This window comes from Notolabrus celidotus, chromosome 7 (genome assembly GCF_009762535.1).
Source record: "Notolabrus celidotus isolate fNotCel1 chromosome 7, fNotCel1.pri, whole genome shotgun sequence".
NCBI classification, from domain to species: domain Eukaryota; kingdom Metazoa; phylum Chordata; class Actinopteri; order Labriformes; family Labridae; genus Notolabrus; species Notolabrus celidotus.
This window is the reverse complement of record NC_048278.1, coordinates 26463628-26481679: the sequence shown is the minus strand read 5'-3', so window position 1 is coordinate 26481679 and position 18052 is coordinate 26463628. Positions and strand designations below refer to the sequence as shown.

The following is an 18052-nucleotide window of genomic DNA, read 5'->3' as shown; positions in this document are numbered from 1 at the left end:
GTTGTGAAGCATGTCCGAAGCTGTTCAGGTATTATGACTATGAATTAACCTAGAGTATTCAATATTTAATGACGTCTCTTCAAAGAAACTTTTTTCACAGCCTGATGCAACCAGCAAACACTAATGGCATGGATGTTTGCACACATATTTATGCCTGTTATAAAATGTATACATGAATATTAATTTTTCATGTTGGTTTCTCAATAGCATGCAGACATTTATGCTGATACATTAAGAGGGAAACTTTTGATTTCAAATAGCAATAGCAATAGCAATAGCAATTTCATTTATAAAGCACATTTCATTACACATAAGTTCAATGTGCTTTACATGGAGAATTAAAAACAAAAACATTTTTCCAAAGAGAATAAATAAAAACAGAAAAACAATAGATCCACCCAACATACATCAGACACAGCAATCAAACAAACAGCAATTGTTGCTGCACATGCATCCAGTCACAACAGTCATCATATCATTCATACGCCTGAGAAAATATAATAATAATAAATATGTTTTGAGTCTTTTTTTTAAAGTGGTGACAGTTGTTATGGACCTGAGGTCAGCAGGCAGTTTCTTCCAAAAATGATGGACCACAGTAACTATAGGTCCCTTCACCGGACTTTGATTTGACTCTGGGTACATTTAAAAGACTTCCTCCTGCTGACCTAAGGATCCGGGTCAGGGTATACACTGTGAGCAAGTCAGAGATGTACTGTGGAGCTGAATCATTGAGTGCTTTATGGACTAATAATAGGATTTTGAAATGGATTCTATATTAAACGGGGAGCGAGTGAAGTGTTTTGAGAACCGGGGTGATATGGTCATATTTTCTTGTATGTGTCAGGATTCTAGCTGCTGTGTTCTGGATGAGTTGGAGCCGTCCTATGGAGTGTTTGGATAGACAATGCGTTGCAATAATGTAACCAGGTTGATGCATGGACTAAAACCCAAGCACCGAACCTGGGGGGACAGGGCCTTCTCTGTCGCTGCCCCCCACCCTTTGGAACTCTCTCCCCCAATATCTCAGATTCTCTCCCTCACTCAACAAATTTAAATCAGGACTCAAAACCGACCTATTTACAAAGGCTTTTAAACTATAATTTGATTTTTGTTTGTTTGATTTGTTTTGTTTTATTTAGTTTTTCTGCTTTGCTTTCCTTTGCTTTTATGCACTGCTTTTCTTTGCTTTTCTACTGTATCTATTTATTTTCTTGTAAAGTGTCTTAGAGAAAATTTTAACGCGCTTTTATAAATAAAATATATTATTATTATTATCATTATTATTATTATTATTTCTCGGCATTGATTTGGGATATGAATGATCACAGTTTGGAGATGTTTCTTAAATGGTAAAATGATTTTCTTGTTATATTGGTAATATGGTATTCAAAGTGAATGTCGAAATCTAGAATTACACCATTATAATCCTCCTGTTTACACACAAAGTGTTTCAGTTTGCTCAGTTTGTGTTAAATGCTGTTCAGCAGAGTAGGAGCACGCTCTATGTCAGATTTAGTTGTTGTCACTGTCAAATGTCTGAGGTGTACCACTGTGCTTTTGAATTACTTCAGGTCATTGTTGGACATGTGCTGTATTGTAACTGTTCCTCTTTCTTCTTTTTTCTTTTTCTTCTGAAGTTGTTGCTCCTATTTTGTTTTGTTTTTGTAGTGTCTTGTAAGTCCATATGGGCTGGGCACCTTTATGGTGCACGACACGATGAATAATAATAATAAAAATAATAATAATAAAAAAACCCAAAACATAATAATCCTAATAATAATAATAATAATTATTATAATTATTATTTTAATTTTATTATTATTGTTATTATTATTATCATTATTATTGTCATTATTATTGTCATTATTATTACTATTTAAAAAAAGTAATATTCTTATCATTATACTATTATTATGATTATCATTTGTATTATTTGTTTTTATTTTTATTTATTTATTTATTGCCAAACATCTCCGTGTATTATACAACGTCACAGTCGAGCGCCCACAATCAGACAAAAACGTGGCGTCATCATTCTGCGACAGCCATACTCTCCAGTCGGTGGAGAGTCAGGAGACGAACAAACCTAGCGGTTGTTGAAGAGACTGTGGACGGCGAATCACTCACTCCTGACACGCTGTTTGTCCTCAGTGGATGTGTTTTCCCTCTTGTTATGGTCGGTTACCACCATAAGTCTCCCAGCAAAGGAACAGAGTCAAAGAGCCGACCAAAACTCTCGTCATTTTAACAGAGCAGCTGAAGTTAGCGGTGTTTCACCAGCCAGCTAACATCACACCAACTTGTCGAGTGGATTGCCTTGGAGAGGCTAGTTAGCTGGTCTGGCTAAGGTGCTAGCTTCTCTCAGTTGGATGCAAACACTGACTGCTGTTGGTGGGAAACCAAAAAGCAAAGAAGGAGCGTTTAACCTCATCGGAGCAAGTAGCTTTAGCTTCCTCCAGCTCCAAAGGATATCTCTGTTTGGATACACGACATAAAGGAATCACGGGAGAGGCCCGCTGCCTTTGTTCACCTTCACACTTCTCAGGTAAATGCAGTGTAACACAACAAAGTGCAAGATCAGAAAAGGGGGATATTGTAGTTTATGTACAGTGGAAGTCGGCCTAGCATTAGCCAGCTAACGAATAGCTCGCCAGTTAGCCGAGGTAGCTTCGCTGGAGCTAGCCGCTGTGATGTGGAGCTTGTTGGCGAGCTGAGAGGGAAGTTAACGGTGTCACATTCTGCTTAGAGGGTCTGGGGATATCATGTTGAGATGTTTCTACCTTTCATTGAATCAATGTGCCACAGTTTGACACCTGTAATGGCTCATACTTTAAAAACAGGCTGCTCAAACTGAGTTAAAAGCTGCACAGCGCGAGGATGTCGGTCCGCATGCAACACGTAAACTTTTTTTGATGAGCACCAACTTTGCCACAGCAGAGTTTTACTATTCCGCTGTAAGATTTACAGATGCAGGTCTAGCCCTAGACTCTTTTTCCTCTGGAAGTCCAGCATACGTTTCTCATGCGAGCAGACCCCGTGCGAAGAAGCGCTACATCCAGATGTTTCAGGGTGCACAAGGATGAGAGGCTTTCCCTGAACTTGAAAGAGTGTTGTTTTTGCAAAGAGCGCGCTACTCGGATTTTACAAAGCTTTGGAGCATTAGTTCTCTTAACGACAGCGGTGGGCAGTAACGGAGTACAGTACTTAAGTACATTTTTTGAGTATCTGTACTTTACTTGAGTATTATTTTTGGGGAGTACTTCTTACTTTTACTCCACTACATTCAGAAGACAATTATTGTACTTTTGACTCCACTACTTTTCTAACAGTGCTCTAGTTAGTCACTACTTTTACTTTTAAGTCAGTTCATGAATTTTCTTCTCTTTTCTGAAATCTGATCCTTAAGACAGTAAAATGTGTTTCTGTAGATCTGTTTGTCTCAGTGGTTTAGTCGTACCTGTATATCATGCATCTCCATGGTTGAATGTGGAGCAAACACAGAGCAGTTCATATAGAGGTGGTAATGATGGCTATAATTCTCCACCTGAGCACCCATGGCCATATCTTCAGCCAGTGTTAGAAGTTTTGGAAATGAAGAATGATATGTATCATTTGAAATGTTCTCCCTGTTTCCCACTCTGCCCAAACATACAAACATTCACTGTTCATCCTGAGAAAGCGTGTGGAGCAACGTAACATTTGTTTCATTCCAGATGAACATTTCAAACTAAGTTGTCTCTGTAGTAACTTAGTTTCTGTTTTTATTCCATGGTATAGTTTTAGAGATTTCAAGTAATGGTTTCTACATAAACATAATGTAACAGAATGTACTCCTATGTATTCCTGACTGCACTTGTGCTTTGTGAAAAAAAACACGTTTTGATTTTTTTTAAGAAGTACTTTGAATACTTAAGTACTTTTAAAAGTAAGTACTTCCAGACTTTAACTCAAGTAATAATCTGACAGAACAACTTTCACTTGTATTGGAGTAATATTTGACCTGGAGGATCTATACTTTGACTAAAGTAATGAAGACGTGTACTTTGTCAACCACTGCTTAACATCATGTCTAAAGATATCCCCTCTATCTGCACACGGTTGTAACTTTAATATGTACACTTATTTGTTTATTAGGACTTATTAGTTAAGCCCCTTAAATAAAGTCTTTCTTCAGTTAGGTTTCACATCCAGTTTTTTGCTGGATATGCTCAATAGATGTTGTGTTTCAAGTTGTATTTGGAGGTAGTATTTTCAATTAGATTTATAGTAAACCTTTCATAAACAATGTATTTCAGTTTTGAGTCTCAACCCTGATTGTGATGCTTTTTTTGCACATAATCATGCAGCACAGTAAATCGTAGTAACTCATATCACAATATACATTATTCATCTAGTCTCTAGGTTTCTTATCGTCTGCACAGGGATGTCTTTGTCTCCACAACGTCCAGCAAATCTGTGACTTCATACTGAGTGAGGCTGAAATAACCCCTGAGAAATACCACACAGAGAGGGATGAACAAGGTGTTTACATGCCACAATCCCCTGTTATCTATCAGAATATTCCAGGTGGTATATGAGGTTACGTTTTTATCAAGGCCCCTGATACTGAGATGTGCTGTTTACATGTGCGTCACATAACTGTACAACAGTTCGCTTGCTCAGAACCTGAGTTTGACCCTGTCCTTGCGGTGTAGCCATATAGGCGTATGTATACACAGACTTAACTCTGGAATGGTTCATTACACATCACACTACTTATTTGATCAGATGGTGTCTTTCTCTTGTGACGTTTTTCTAGCATGCAGGTCCGTTAAATCTAACTCAAACATCTCTAATCTTTAAACAAGGGGAGAGGGAGGGTAGTGAAGTCAGGTCAAGTGACACAGTGACTGATTCAGATGCATATTTTTAACCTACATCAGTATGTAAATGGGTTTGTAGAGAATAGGGATGTTCACAATGAATCGACTATCAATGAATTGTTGTTAAGAACTTACTCAAACACATTTTTGTGTTTTGATTTTCTATCACGTGGAACAAGCATCATGTGGTCTCATATTTCGTTCAGCTATCAGGGAGGTGTTTTAAGTTTAAAGCATGTTTTGATGTGAATCAGCTGAATGAAGGTGTTGCGGGGGGCTGCGGCTGAGTGACAGGTCTCCATGAGTGCATTTGTTCTCTGCCGCTGGACTCTGTTGCGCTCCCGGCTGACACCTGACTGTTTTCGCATGCTTATTTTTCTCAATAAGAAAGTAGACAGAAAACTGGACACTGTGAGTCTAAATACAAACTCTGGGCGGAGATTATGAGCATCCTCCACATGATGATATTCAGTGTGTTTCACATTTTGAACACTTAAATACAATCCGTAGATACTCAATACTGACAGTTATATACATTGTGTTGTGAAGGAAAATTTGACTCAGGGGAAGAAACACATTTGGCATTGTTTTTGACATGGAAAACGTCTAAATTGTATTAATGATGAATCAATAATTGATTGTAAACATTTCCAAAGATTGATCACGTAAAATACTTGAAATGTACATCCCTAGTAGAGAAGTGGTTGTTTCATTTTCCTCTCGTGGAGAATACCGCTGCTTCTACTCTTGACCTGCGAATAACAACAGCCACTTCAGCTCCCAGATCTGAGTCTGTCCTGAGAATTTTGACTTGACCCAACATTCATACATATTACAAAATAAAGAAGAATGTTCAAGACATTAACACTAAGCAGAACCCCAAACCTTAAAAAAAGCTCTCATTAGAAGAGGAGTTCTTTGCAAACTTCAATCATATCTCCTATAAAAAGGAAAATCTATAGTTTTTGATTACTATAAATAGTTTTTTTTGAACAGGCAGGTATCACATGCAGGAGAACAACCCTCCCCTCCCTAAGGCCTCATTTAGATTAACTCATACCTGTGCTGCGCTGAACTGTCAGAAACTTCAACAAGTGGTTTTCCCTACGACAGGAATAGCACTGCAAAATGTTAGGATAACTTTGAACAGTCAGAAAGCTTTGGTAAGAATAAAACGATCGCTCATCCCTTTTGTGAGCTGAATTTCTATTTAGAACAATGTCTCTAGGTACGTTTTCAGATAACAGATAACAGTCTCGTCATGACACGGCATCTTCAGGCGAGAAATTGTAGAAAAGTTTCAGATCAAACACATCGCAAAGTGCAGCTGCAACGGTGTTTTTCTTTGATGTGTAAGATCTGTTGGATGCGCAGAGCGTAACCACGGAACCAAAGTGTTGACACACAGCTGATAGACAGATACTTTACTACCTAGCTGTCACATTAGATCTTCAACAACTGCGACAGGGCTTCTCTCAGTACTTAAAAAGTTTTCTGTGTGCAGCGTTCACTACAAAACAACATCATTGAAGACATCACCTGTGCAACAAAGCGTCAGCACATGCTGATCACACAAAGCTTTAAGGTAGGATCTATTCCAGAGTTGTTGTCCAGGGTTAGAATGGCTTTATGTGAGTTATTCTGTGGTTTTGGTCACAGTTTTGTCACAGCAGAGAGGCTTTGGGAGAAATATGTGCAACAGATGAATTTTCAGCAACATTTTCAGATATCCAACTAATACAGGAACTCTGGCTCTAAATCAAAGCAGTGTGAGCAGTAGCTTCTTTTTTAATATGCAGGGTATAAAAAGACATAGTTCTACGGAGTGTTAGTGTTGCTGCTTTGGAATCAAATACAGACCGCTCTAATCAGTATGTATGCATCCATTGAGGACGACAGTTTAGTCACAGTCACTGAAATGAGTCTGTTTATGTGATGTTGAGCCAACAGTAAATGTCCTCTCTGTTTTCTAGGGTTCACTTGGTTCAGTGTGGCCTCGGCATTGTAAAGCAGTAACGTTTAGAAACTTCAGAACAACACCGAGGAGCAACTTTGGGAACTTTTACGATGCTGTGAGAAATCTCGTAGTGAATGTGGATAAAGTATAAGTTCTGGTCCTCCTTTTATGGTGTTGATTCGGTATTGAATATTATTATTTTAATCATTTTCTTCCTCGTGGCATGTTTACACCCTCATTACTCAACTCTGATGGTCTGGTTGTGGTCCAGTATTTTGATGAATTTTCGTTCTAGTGTGATAAATGTTTTTCCAACAAAGATTTTTCAACATTAAGGAGTGAGTGTTTGGCTTCTGCTCCGGTGCATGATGGCACAGTCATTAGAAAGCCGGGCTGTGGAACAGTCCAACGAGACTAATAGTGAAACATTGAAAGGGACATCACTGATTATGTCTGTCTTTACATTTCAAAGGCTTCTATGTGGCTTCAAGAAGAGGCAGCTTTGTTGTTTTTTGTTGCCCACAACTTTTATTTACAGTCCAAATGCCCTCTACGGATCTCTTTGTCTGTCTGTGTGAGATTTAAATGTTAAAGCTGTATAAACAGGTGTGGATTGCAGAAAGACAGGCTGAAATCCTGAGACAAGAATGGACTATTTTGGATCGGTGTGATGAAATCGTATTTTCTGGCCGTGGTTATAACTGCGTGGCTCTGGAGAGCGAGCGATGAGGGGTATCCTCGTCTTTGTTTGCAGAAAGCAGCACATTCCCACAGCCCTGGCTGTTGCTGTGATTCTGACCTCAGGGCCTTCCTAAAACCATTCTCATATGGACAGTGAGATTTCCTGCCTTTGAAGCCTCAGTTGACAAAAGATGAAGTGAAATATGGAGGGTAGTTACACAGGGATATCAACAGAGAGGAGAGCTTCAGGTGGCATACAGTTTAGGCGTCCAAACTGGTCTCCACAACAGACTCTTTGGAACCATTTAAAACACACTCCTGATTTGTGTGCTTCAGCGAGCCTAATAATGAGTGATGAAGAGTTAATCAAACTGATCTTGTTGTGCTTGACTGATAAGATATTCCCTGTAGGAAACTACATAACCCTCTTAATTTGACCCGGTTGGGAAACACATCGTGTAATCCTGTGTTATGAGGGAAACAGGGAATTGTAACTATCTAACAGTTTCTAGGATTTGTTGACTGTTCTCCTGATTCGAATTTCTCAGTTTCCCTTGTACTGTGTCTCCATTGTGTCTCTGGACGTCACCGCTGACAGATTTATCCTTTCAAACTTAACTCTTTTTGACATCTGAAGGTAGAAGGGACAGGAAACAAGAGGAAATGTGCAACTAAGATAACTCTAAACATGCCCAGGGTTCAAATCTGTAATCATGAAGCTCACTTTTTCAGATCACTGCCCCTTTTTTCTTCTTCAGCTGCTTCACACAGCAAAGCAGGATATCAACATGGTGAACTTTAGAGAGAGTTTTGCTTTAAAATGAAAATAGATGAACTAAGATAGATGGTATTGATCCCATGGGAAATTGTTAGGCAGCCGTTTCAGTGGGAGTGGTACAAAGAAATCAAATAAATGATCCACTAAAATCCACAAAACCAAAAAACACATGATGCTATAAATAAAATCGAGGTACAGTAAGGGTCACAAGTTGTACGAGACAAGAGAAGGACTCTCAGCCCTCGGCTGAATGTTATGGAATTTGACTAAAGTACAGGGAATCAGGTGTTGGTTGTCGGTTCACAACATTTCTGTCTTTGAATTTGTGAAAATCTTTTGTATGGAAAGCCAAAAACCTTTGGAAGCTAGCGACGGCATGCTAACATGGGAAACTGCCCCACTTGCTACTAAAATCCAACATGGGAACAGTACCAGGCTGTGAGGGTAGAAGATGTAGCTTGAGCTCCAGGGTAACAACCTTCCTGCTAGCGCATCTTATGTTTCCTTATCTCTTATCAGTTAAAGCTGGGGTTGGTAGTCAGATTTAGATACACTTGTTATACTGGTTAAAATTATCTTTATGTCCCAATGGCAATCAATACATAACGTGTTCTTAAAATAGAGCGAAAAAAGACGCTATCTACAGCTGGAGAAAACCTGGTAACCAACCAATCCCTGCCATTAGGAGCCAATTTATGAAACCAATCAAATCCCGTCCTGCCGTTCTGCCCGCCTCCTGCGCGTACATTTCCCCAGGCGTGCACTCCCTGTCTCCTGACTCTGTTTACTGCCCCTCTTGCTCGACCTCGGGCTTGTCAAAAAAGCTCTCACCACAGGGACTCTGACAAGCAAAAGAATGAATTACATTTAATAAGTCCTACAGAAAATGTAGATTTAGTATTAGAGCTTTTCTCCTGATATCGTGTCACGGGTACAACTGGATAATGCTGGCATGACAGTTGTGAGTACGAACAATAGGCATGTTTGTTTGTGTTTTTAACTTTCACTATGATAATGTTTTGGTGTTTTCTTACCGCTGAGTGAGACATGAGTCGACATAGTGCAAAACACAAACAATGTGCTGAGGACTGGTTTTGAATCAGTCACGATCATATGGTCCAGAATCAGTGGTGCTAGTACATGTGAGCGGGGACGTCATTTTGAAGGAGCTAGGGGGGTTAGACGGAGTCCTGAGGAAATGGTACATTCAAATTCATGCTAGTTTTCCATGACTACCAACCCTAGCTTTAAATGTAAATTGGGTAACAACCATTGATATGCACAATTAGTCAACTTAACTATTAAAAGTCGACTCATCACCCTGGCTAGGCAGCACCAGCTTTACTAGACGATTAAACAAGTAAACATTTGTATTATTGTCGGCCCAAACTGCCAGTCATATGTTGCATTTATGCTGTCTCTCAGCTGTCATCAAACACTAGCTGGGACTATAGCTCCAGCTAATTGGAACTGCAGTAATGCTATAATGCTGTACTAGCCAATCGCCTCGTAGTGGGGAGCAGTTTGGCAGCATTTAGATCTAGAAATGAAGATAAATTCATATGTAAGCTGTGTCTAGTTAAACCGGTGTATAATCACTCTACCAGAGCAATGCTTGACCAGCACAGATCTGTGGATGTTTACATGCAAGGAGGACTAAAGGCTGGACTCTGTGATCCTGTGTTCAGCCATGTTGAATAAATTGTGCCGAATTTTGACTGTTTTCTGAGCGTTGTCTTACCTCTGGACTGGTTGGCTAGTCAGAATGGAAATTTCCACTGAAATGATGAGAGAATGAGTCTCTTTGGAATATCTCTAGTGATAATCATCCAGAGGCATCCTGTTTCCAGGGGATAAAGCAGGAAAACTTCAGCTGAATCTCTGACACTGATCTGAAATAGGACCATGTTGTTGTCCATTTTATTAAAGCATGTGCAGAAACTATTGTTTCATTATAAAGCATCTCCTTACAAGGTTGAGAAGAGTCAGTGGGGGTGTAGATGTTTAAGTTTCCTGTCAGACTTTAGAAATACCTCAAGTTCACAAGGGATGCAGGGACCATCTGGCAAATGTTCCAAGGCGGAGTGGAAAGGACTCAAGAAAGACACGTCTGTGTTGAAGTACTTTGCTTTTAATGCCATGAGTGTGGTCTTTAAGGACCCCAAACACTGCTTAGTGAAAGACACTGAGACATTCAGATAATGGGTGAGTCATGACATGAGCATCTTCAGTGCAGAGGACACAGAGGGGAGAAGGAAGAGGGCCAAAGTTAGTGTGAGTCTGCTGATCAAGATAAGTTTGAGGACTTAAAGAGTAGGTCCTGTAAGGATAAAGGGAATGTTTATCTGCAGAGTTTGTATTTAAAGCTCCTGTCAGGAGTTTTAAGCTGGTTAGAGTGAAATTAACAGCGATGCATTTTATGACCTGCAAAAGTAAACAAGACCATCAACAACAAAACTGACAGTTTTTTTTAAAGTCATAGTATTTATGCCTGTATCTGCTGTGAGGGGATAGGTGTCAGACCAGACAGCTAAGGGTAAATACTCACAGTGAGAGATGCATTTGATTTTTAAAAGAGGGCAGAATGAGACTTTTTGCAGGGGCTGCCAAAATCAACACAACTGAAAGTTATTCACAGGAGCTTTCAAAAAGGACACCTACAGTGGGAAGTGTTGCTAAATGTGTCCCTCCCTTCTCTTCGGTCTTTTCCCAGTCTTTTTCCCCAGTTCAATACATTTAGATGATTGATTCTTTTGAAGACAGATTAGATGGTCAAGAGGAGAGAGGACTTCTAAACGTGTGAATTTGGCAGTATTACTGAATTGAAGGAGCAATTCAGTGTAATATGTAAAGTCTTATTTAGACGTGCCGGTAAGCAGGGAATGTGAAGGTAAATAAAAAGGGCCATGTAAGCATGAAGAGAAGATTTGATGAGAAGGCTCTACAAAAAGGTGCAGCCTGGAGCATTGTGTGTGGGCAGAAGAGAGAGAGAGAGGGAGAGAGAGATTCTGTGGGAAGGTCCAAGTCACCTTGTAGAAGGATGGATCTCCCATCTCCTGTTTGACTTTCCTTTTTTCAAGAAAGTCATCAAGTAAGACTTCGCAGCAACATAAAGACGAGCAGAGTAAAGGTTAGGCTTGGATTGGGTCAAATGTTTGGATAATGTTACACACACAGTAGGCCTTTTATCTTTTTTTTCCTCCATGGAAATAACACCAAACCCTCTCAGACACCTGGTGGCCACTTCTTCCTCATGTACACACTCATTACTTTTTCTTTAAGAAGAGAAGTTTCCACAGAAGAGTACGAATCTCTGACAGGGGTGCCTGAAGGTATGTGAGAAGGCCACAGAAAGGTTTCCTACCTCGTTTTCAAACAAAGGAGTATCAAATCTCGCTTATTTGTCCCTCCCAGCTCCCTTACAGTCAAGCTGGTGGAGAAGATTGTATTTGCTGGAGTGGATTAGTTAAAAAAGATCACTACCAAACTACTTTTTACACATACCCCATAATTTTTGCCGTGAGTTGCATGTGTGAACGGAAAAAAGCTGACATTTTCATCTGGACTTTTCCTGCTTGCCCCCTTGACAGCTTTTGTAAGGAGTCATGGTGAACTGATGTGAGAACGCAGCAGGACATTTTAGGACAAATTCATGGCGAGCAAGCGTGTGGATGGGAGTGATTGCTGTTATATTATGCAAGTGGTGGGAACCAGGAAGAACAGCACGTAACAGGACGATTAAAAACATCCAAGGTTGAAGGAGACTCATTCTCAAGATGAGAGCAGCACAGGTGTCTGCACATGGATATCATTTCTATAAATGCACTAAGTATCATCGTAGGGTCTAACCACCATCCCGTCATAAACGTTACACTGTGGCTTTCGCAGCATGCTGATGATGTCATGTTCAGCCTCTTGTGATGTGTAATCAAGCAAATTTAGAAAATTTCAGGGGCAGGTTTTCCTGAAAATTTCTCGAAATTTGCAGTGAGAGTCTGTGTGAAAGAGGCTTCCCACAGATGAGAAGAGGGAGCAGAAATTTCTCTTGCATCCCCAGAACTGTCCTTTTCTGTATCCCGCAGAATGACCTGGCAAAGCTAACAGTCACATGGTGACACAGGCTATCACTCATCACAGATGATAAGATGAGTCTTTTTTTTAGGGATGCACCGAAAATTCAGCCACAGAAGATTTTTGGCCGAAAATTGCCCAAAAGTACATTTTCGGTTTCAGTCCTAAAGACTTTTATCAACGAAACCACACGGCCGAAACAGAATGTTGTGATGACTCAAGCAAAAACCGCGGCCAGTACGCACTTGTCTGGATAAGGGCCAACATGTATGCATCTGTTATTCCTTTAGTTGCAGCACTAAAGCGTCTTCTAAGCAAAGCGGTTGAGACGGACCACGGAGTGAAAACAATGAAAAGTACACTCTTAGAGTCTGTCAGCACACGCTTCACTGAGATCTATTCGGATCCTCTGCACTTCATCGGGACTGTACTTGATCCGCGTTATAAAGATCATTACTTGGATGTGGGAATAAAGCAGCACGCACAAGAAATTATCCAGGCCGCGATGGATGCGGAGAACCCGCTTGGAGACGGAGAAGAGCACAGCGCAGGAGAAGGAGAACAGAGCACAGAAAAAATGACCAGTCTCTCTGAACCAGATGAGGGGCATGCACCCTTGTTGTCTGATATGTTCAATGAGATCCTTGATTTTAGTGAGGTTAGTACACAGTCATAGCCATAAATGCAATGGTACTAATACTTTGCATAATAATTTATTTCGGTGTTTCAGTTTTCGGCCTTTGGCCTTGGTTTCCTCATTTTCGGTTTCCGGTTTCGGCCAAGAATTTTCATTTTGGTGCATCCCTACTTTTTTTCCCTGATGCCAATGATGGACATTCCTTGGGAGTTAACCAGCCTGCTCCTTTCTCAGCTGTGTCACAAACACCGTACTGCTCAAGTAGGGCCATGTTAAACAGCTGTCATGATGGTTTAAAAATGGGATAATATTATGTGAAGTTCTGTGTCATAATGAAAATTTTCTCCATAATTGTGCTGATTTTAGTGTTCAAGTTGAGTCCTGTATAACTTGATATTTATGTCTCCACAGTGTGATACCACACATGAACCTTTCAACTCCAGCACTTGTCTCTCCCCTCTGTTAACCAGTGTTCTCACAGCGATTTAAAGCCTTTAAACCAGATATATTGGTTTGTTTTATTACACGTACTCACCGTGCAGTTCCTCCACGCCTGCTCTGCGCTCATCAATCATTTGATGTTACTTCTAGTCTTTTGCTTCTTCAAAATGCTTTCTTAATGAGTTAGAATTCACTCTCAGGGTTGAGTGGAGATTCACAGGCGTCTACAGCAGAGCGTGGGTGTTTTCTGCGCTTGTGAATGGCCCTCTGCTCTGTATCTGTGAGGCACAAGGAGCACGTTAATAATTCAGTGCTGTGCCATGTAGCTCTGAGTTGGTTAATGAACAGGGGGAGGAATCTCCCAGGCATATCACTTTGATGTGTGCTATAGTGTGAATGCTGTGTGACAGTACAGGGACAAATGGAAGACAAAACAAGTTAATAGTGGATGTATTATACTTTTAAATGATGCTGTGGTAGATGATCTTGAGGATGAGCTTTAAATTGGACAGAATAATGGAGGAGGGTCCCTTTTTATCCCGTCTCAAAGGAGACTTTTTCTTTGTTTCTTGGTGCTCTTCTGCTGAAAAGGCTGGGTGATGTGAACATAAAACATAACCACCCTAATTACAGTCTTACTTGTTTTTGTGTTGTTAATATTATCTGCTTTTTAGCAGGTGTTTTTGGGCTGCTGCTGCTGTCGAGTGCAACTTGTCTCGCCAAACACTACTCCCACTCCACTGCTGTCTATTTCTCTGTTTGAGATGCTACAATAAATGCGTTGTGCTGCTGCTTTCAAGTTGCCACATACTTTTATAAGCTTAAAGCAGTGGACAGTGGCTCACTTGAGGTGGAAGCTGCAAAAGCAAACCTATTTCAGACAACAAAACAGCCTTTATTAGCAACGAACTCTTCTCTTTCATTGGTGCAGCACAAGACGGCAACAGCACACGAAATCCCTCGTTACAATGAACTTCTCTCATTACTGAAGTTGGAGTGAAGCTTGATTTATAACCGTTTTAATAAAAACAGTCTTCACCTGGCCCCAAAATGTATTTTCACTTTTGTATCATTTGGTTTATATAACAGAGATTATAATAAAGTGGTTTGAAATTTGTTTTGATTAAAGCTGCAACAATTTAATAATGTCTTGTCAACTGTTAGGCAACCAACTGTTTAGAGAATTGATTATTAACAATAATTTTAAGGAAACAAAGTATAAAGTTTTTAATTATCTGAGAATTGGGGCCATGTGGAAGAAGAACAAAATAAAAATTTCAAGAAATTTTAATCTCTTTATAAATTTAAAGAGATTAAAGTCTTATGAGAATAAAGTAGTAAATTAACATGGAGAAAGACCTAATATTTCGAAACTAAGTCTAAGAAACAAAGCCTATTTGTTATTTTAGAGAGGCCAGCCGCCTCACTAAAATGAGGAACTTGAAGCATCTTATGAAGTTATTCTTTAGTATAGGTTTGAAGAAAACTTGATACTCATCAGCTCCACATTGTCATGAGAATCAGGATTCTGAATAGATTGTGTAAGACAAAGTCTATTAGAGCAGGCTTATAGGTAGCCTGTGCACACTCCTGTTACCTCTGTTTGCCCTCAGCTTTTGAGTAGAACTTGACAAGATGATCCAGGTTCCTCTTTATAGTGCAGGCGGCTGGTTGCCCCTCTGATATCCCCTAACATGTTATTTTACATAGACTTATTATTGCCTGTAATTACGGCTTCTTTCTCATAAAATCACATCCTTACTCTCATAAAATAACAACTTTTCTTTGTGTATTACGACTTAAATCTTGTGATTTATAAAGCATATTCTCATAAATGTATTACTCATTGTTAAATTCCTGACTTTAATCCCGTAAAATGACGACAAGATTTCTATAATTATTTGTTTATTTCTGCTGCAAAGATCGTCTTTTTTGATTTGGTGTCTATGTGGTTTCTGGGGTTTCTGCAGCCAGCCTCAAGTGGATTCTCGATGAATTGCAGTTTATAACACTTCTGCATGGGCTTCATAGTTTGAGACCGGAGGTTGCCGCTTGCTTTGAACATACAATATTAATGTCACTCATTATTTTGCATTCATTTTTTGTTACATAGAGCCAGGTATTAAAGGAATAGTCACAATGTCACAGTGATTTAATAAATCTGTCATTGTTACCTTGTCACTGTTGACAGATGCACTGTTTTCTATCACCCAACACCATTTAAGAGCCTCATAGAAAATAACAATAAGAAGCAGCCTCTATGCATTTAAACTGAGGGTAAACATGTTTGACTGCGCCCTAGTGTTGGTGTGAAGGGGGTATGAGTTAGCACCCAGCACACAGAGCCATCTCCAGCTCTGTGGTGAGTTCGGATAAGAGAGTGCAGAGACTCTGGGGCTTTTAGCTCAGACCTTCTCCATCTTTGCCTTAACACAATTGCATCTCTTCACCGCGCCACCCACGACTTATTCCCTCTCAAATGCCCACCAGTCCTTCTCTGAGACTGCAGCAGAGGTGCAGGATGAAAAACCATTTGAAAGGAGGCCTCTCCCAGCAGAGGTCCCGTTGGCATGGAAACGGCCGTCTTTGTGAATGTAGGCTTCCCTTACACGCCTCGTCAGAGGTTTCCCACTGTCTCATGGTCCAAGAGGAGCCTTTTGTAACGAGCAAACCTTGAACTGTGCAGAAAACCTGGATTTCTGTGGGTTAAATTCACTTTTAGGTGAATCTCTTTTTACTGTTTTTAACATTTTCTTCACTTTACATTGTTTTCAAGAATCTGTGTCGCTGCTGGTCTCACATTTCGTTTCTCTGTTTTGTGAAGGTTTGAGTGCTTTCATTCATTTGCTGTTCACGCAGACTACAGGGAAAATGGAGACCCAGAGTTTAGAGACACTGAGTGTTTTCGAAACGGCCTAGGTACTGCCTACTACATACTGCGTTTGAATTTAGTATGTAGTATGACTGTTCTGTTCGATCTGTGTTGCAGTACGCTCAGCCAGACTGGATTTCCGGTTTTGGAAAGCGGAAGTAAACAACGGCCAAGCTGATAGAGAAACTGCTTTTTGAGCATTAACTTATGATTTAAAAAGTTAGAAAGTGGAATTAATAACTTTCATAGCACCTAAAAACTGAGTTGGAGAAATTTCCCTGAATCAGTACACATCCGGGGAGTTTTGGCACACTGCAGATGTTGCTCTTGATCACATACTACTTACTACATACTGAATTTTGGCCATATCCGTACATACTGCTAGTAAAGCCTGCGCTTTCAAAAACAGCCACAGACTTTGAACAGATTGCTGGATCATGCAGGGAGTCCCCTTTTCTCCTCCTGCGTTTTATCAACAAAATCAGTGCTAGTGTTAGATACCGTTATCCATCTCTGACAGATTTGAACCACTGAGTCCACTCCCATCACAACTCTGTGATTTAAAAGCTATGCCATCTGTTTACGTGCCTGACTTTTGTTCCAATGTATCCACTTCAGGTGCGTACTAAACTCCTATTATCAACCTTTTTGGCCCTCAGTTTTTACCTACAGGACCCAAAGCTTTGTATCATCATCTGCAATGTACAAAGATCAGATTTTCAGTCAGAGAAAGTACAATTGTTTGTGCGTTTAGAAAATCTCCATGCGCAAACAAACATCTTTCTGTCTGTCAGCTGAAGAGTCAATCCCAATGGACGGCAATGGTGGAGGTCATACCACCATCTGTCTCAAGTGTTTAAGCTGACTGCATTCAAAGCCGTCATTAGAGCAGAGAGCGTCGTATTAGCCGACCGTCTAGAGATGCACTGCCCTGACTTATGCTGCCCATTGTCATGCTGTCGTCATTGACATGCTGGCGTTGCAGTACTTTGTGTGTGTAGTGGTCATTTTTAGACCTTGTTGACACCAACCCACTCAAAGCAGTTGCTTGGTTCAGTCCCTTATCTTCCAGTTGCTGCATGAAATATCACCTTGATTTGTTACCCAAGCTTATGTCCAGTTTTGTGGCTCAATGAGCTTTAAGGAATGATCACTATTCTTGGGGAATGGTTTCACAGATGTCTGTTTAACATGAGTCTGGTTCTGCTCCAGGTTTCTGTCTGTTAAAAGGACGTTTGTCCTTCCGCTGTAACTTGCTAGATGCTGCAAAATACTCTGCTCATGGTGGATCAACATGATCAGACTGAGTCCTGTGTGTCAGATGGGACTGGATCTTATCATGTCTTGATGTTGGCGCTTTGTTAATAATATAAAATAACAGAGTATGTTCTAAACCTGCTCTGTTTGATAAAGCTTCTTGGATAACATTTGTTTGGATTTTGGTCAATACCAAGCTGCAACCTCCGGTCTCAAACTATGAAGCCCATGCGGAAGTGTTATAAACTGCAGTTCATCGAGAATCCGCGTGAGGCTGGCTGCAGAAACACCGGAAACCACATAGACACCAATTCAAAGAAGACTATCTTTGCAGCATTAATAAACATGTTTACAGTCTGGTTAAAAAAACGGCTTGCCTCTACGTAGCTAATTTCTCTATCGGCACACACTGTACTGGGGGTGAATTTTTTTCTTACACGACGGTTCAGAAGATATTAGGATTACGAGTTTTTGCCCAAATAAGGACATAACT

General features: G+C 40.2%; 1 protein-coding gene across 3 annotated transcripts in view; it reads left to right on the top strand.

Annotated features, from left to right (window-relative positions):
• The first annotated feature begins 2035 nt into the window (after positions 1-2035).
• fbxw7 (F-box and WD repeat domain containing 7) overlaps positions 2036-18052 on the top strand; it is a 158850-nt gene continuing 142833 nt past the window's right edge. For 2 of the 3 annotated variants that reach the window (XM_034687129.1, XM_034687127.1), the window contains exon 1: positions 2036-2548. The gene's annotated coding sequence lies outside the window, so the exon portion shown is untranslated. The remainder of the gene's footprint in view (positions 2549-18052) is intronic. The other variant, XM_034687128.1, reaches the window with a different exon arrangement.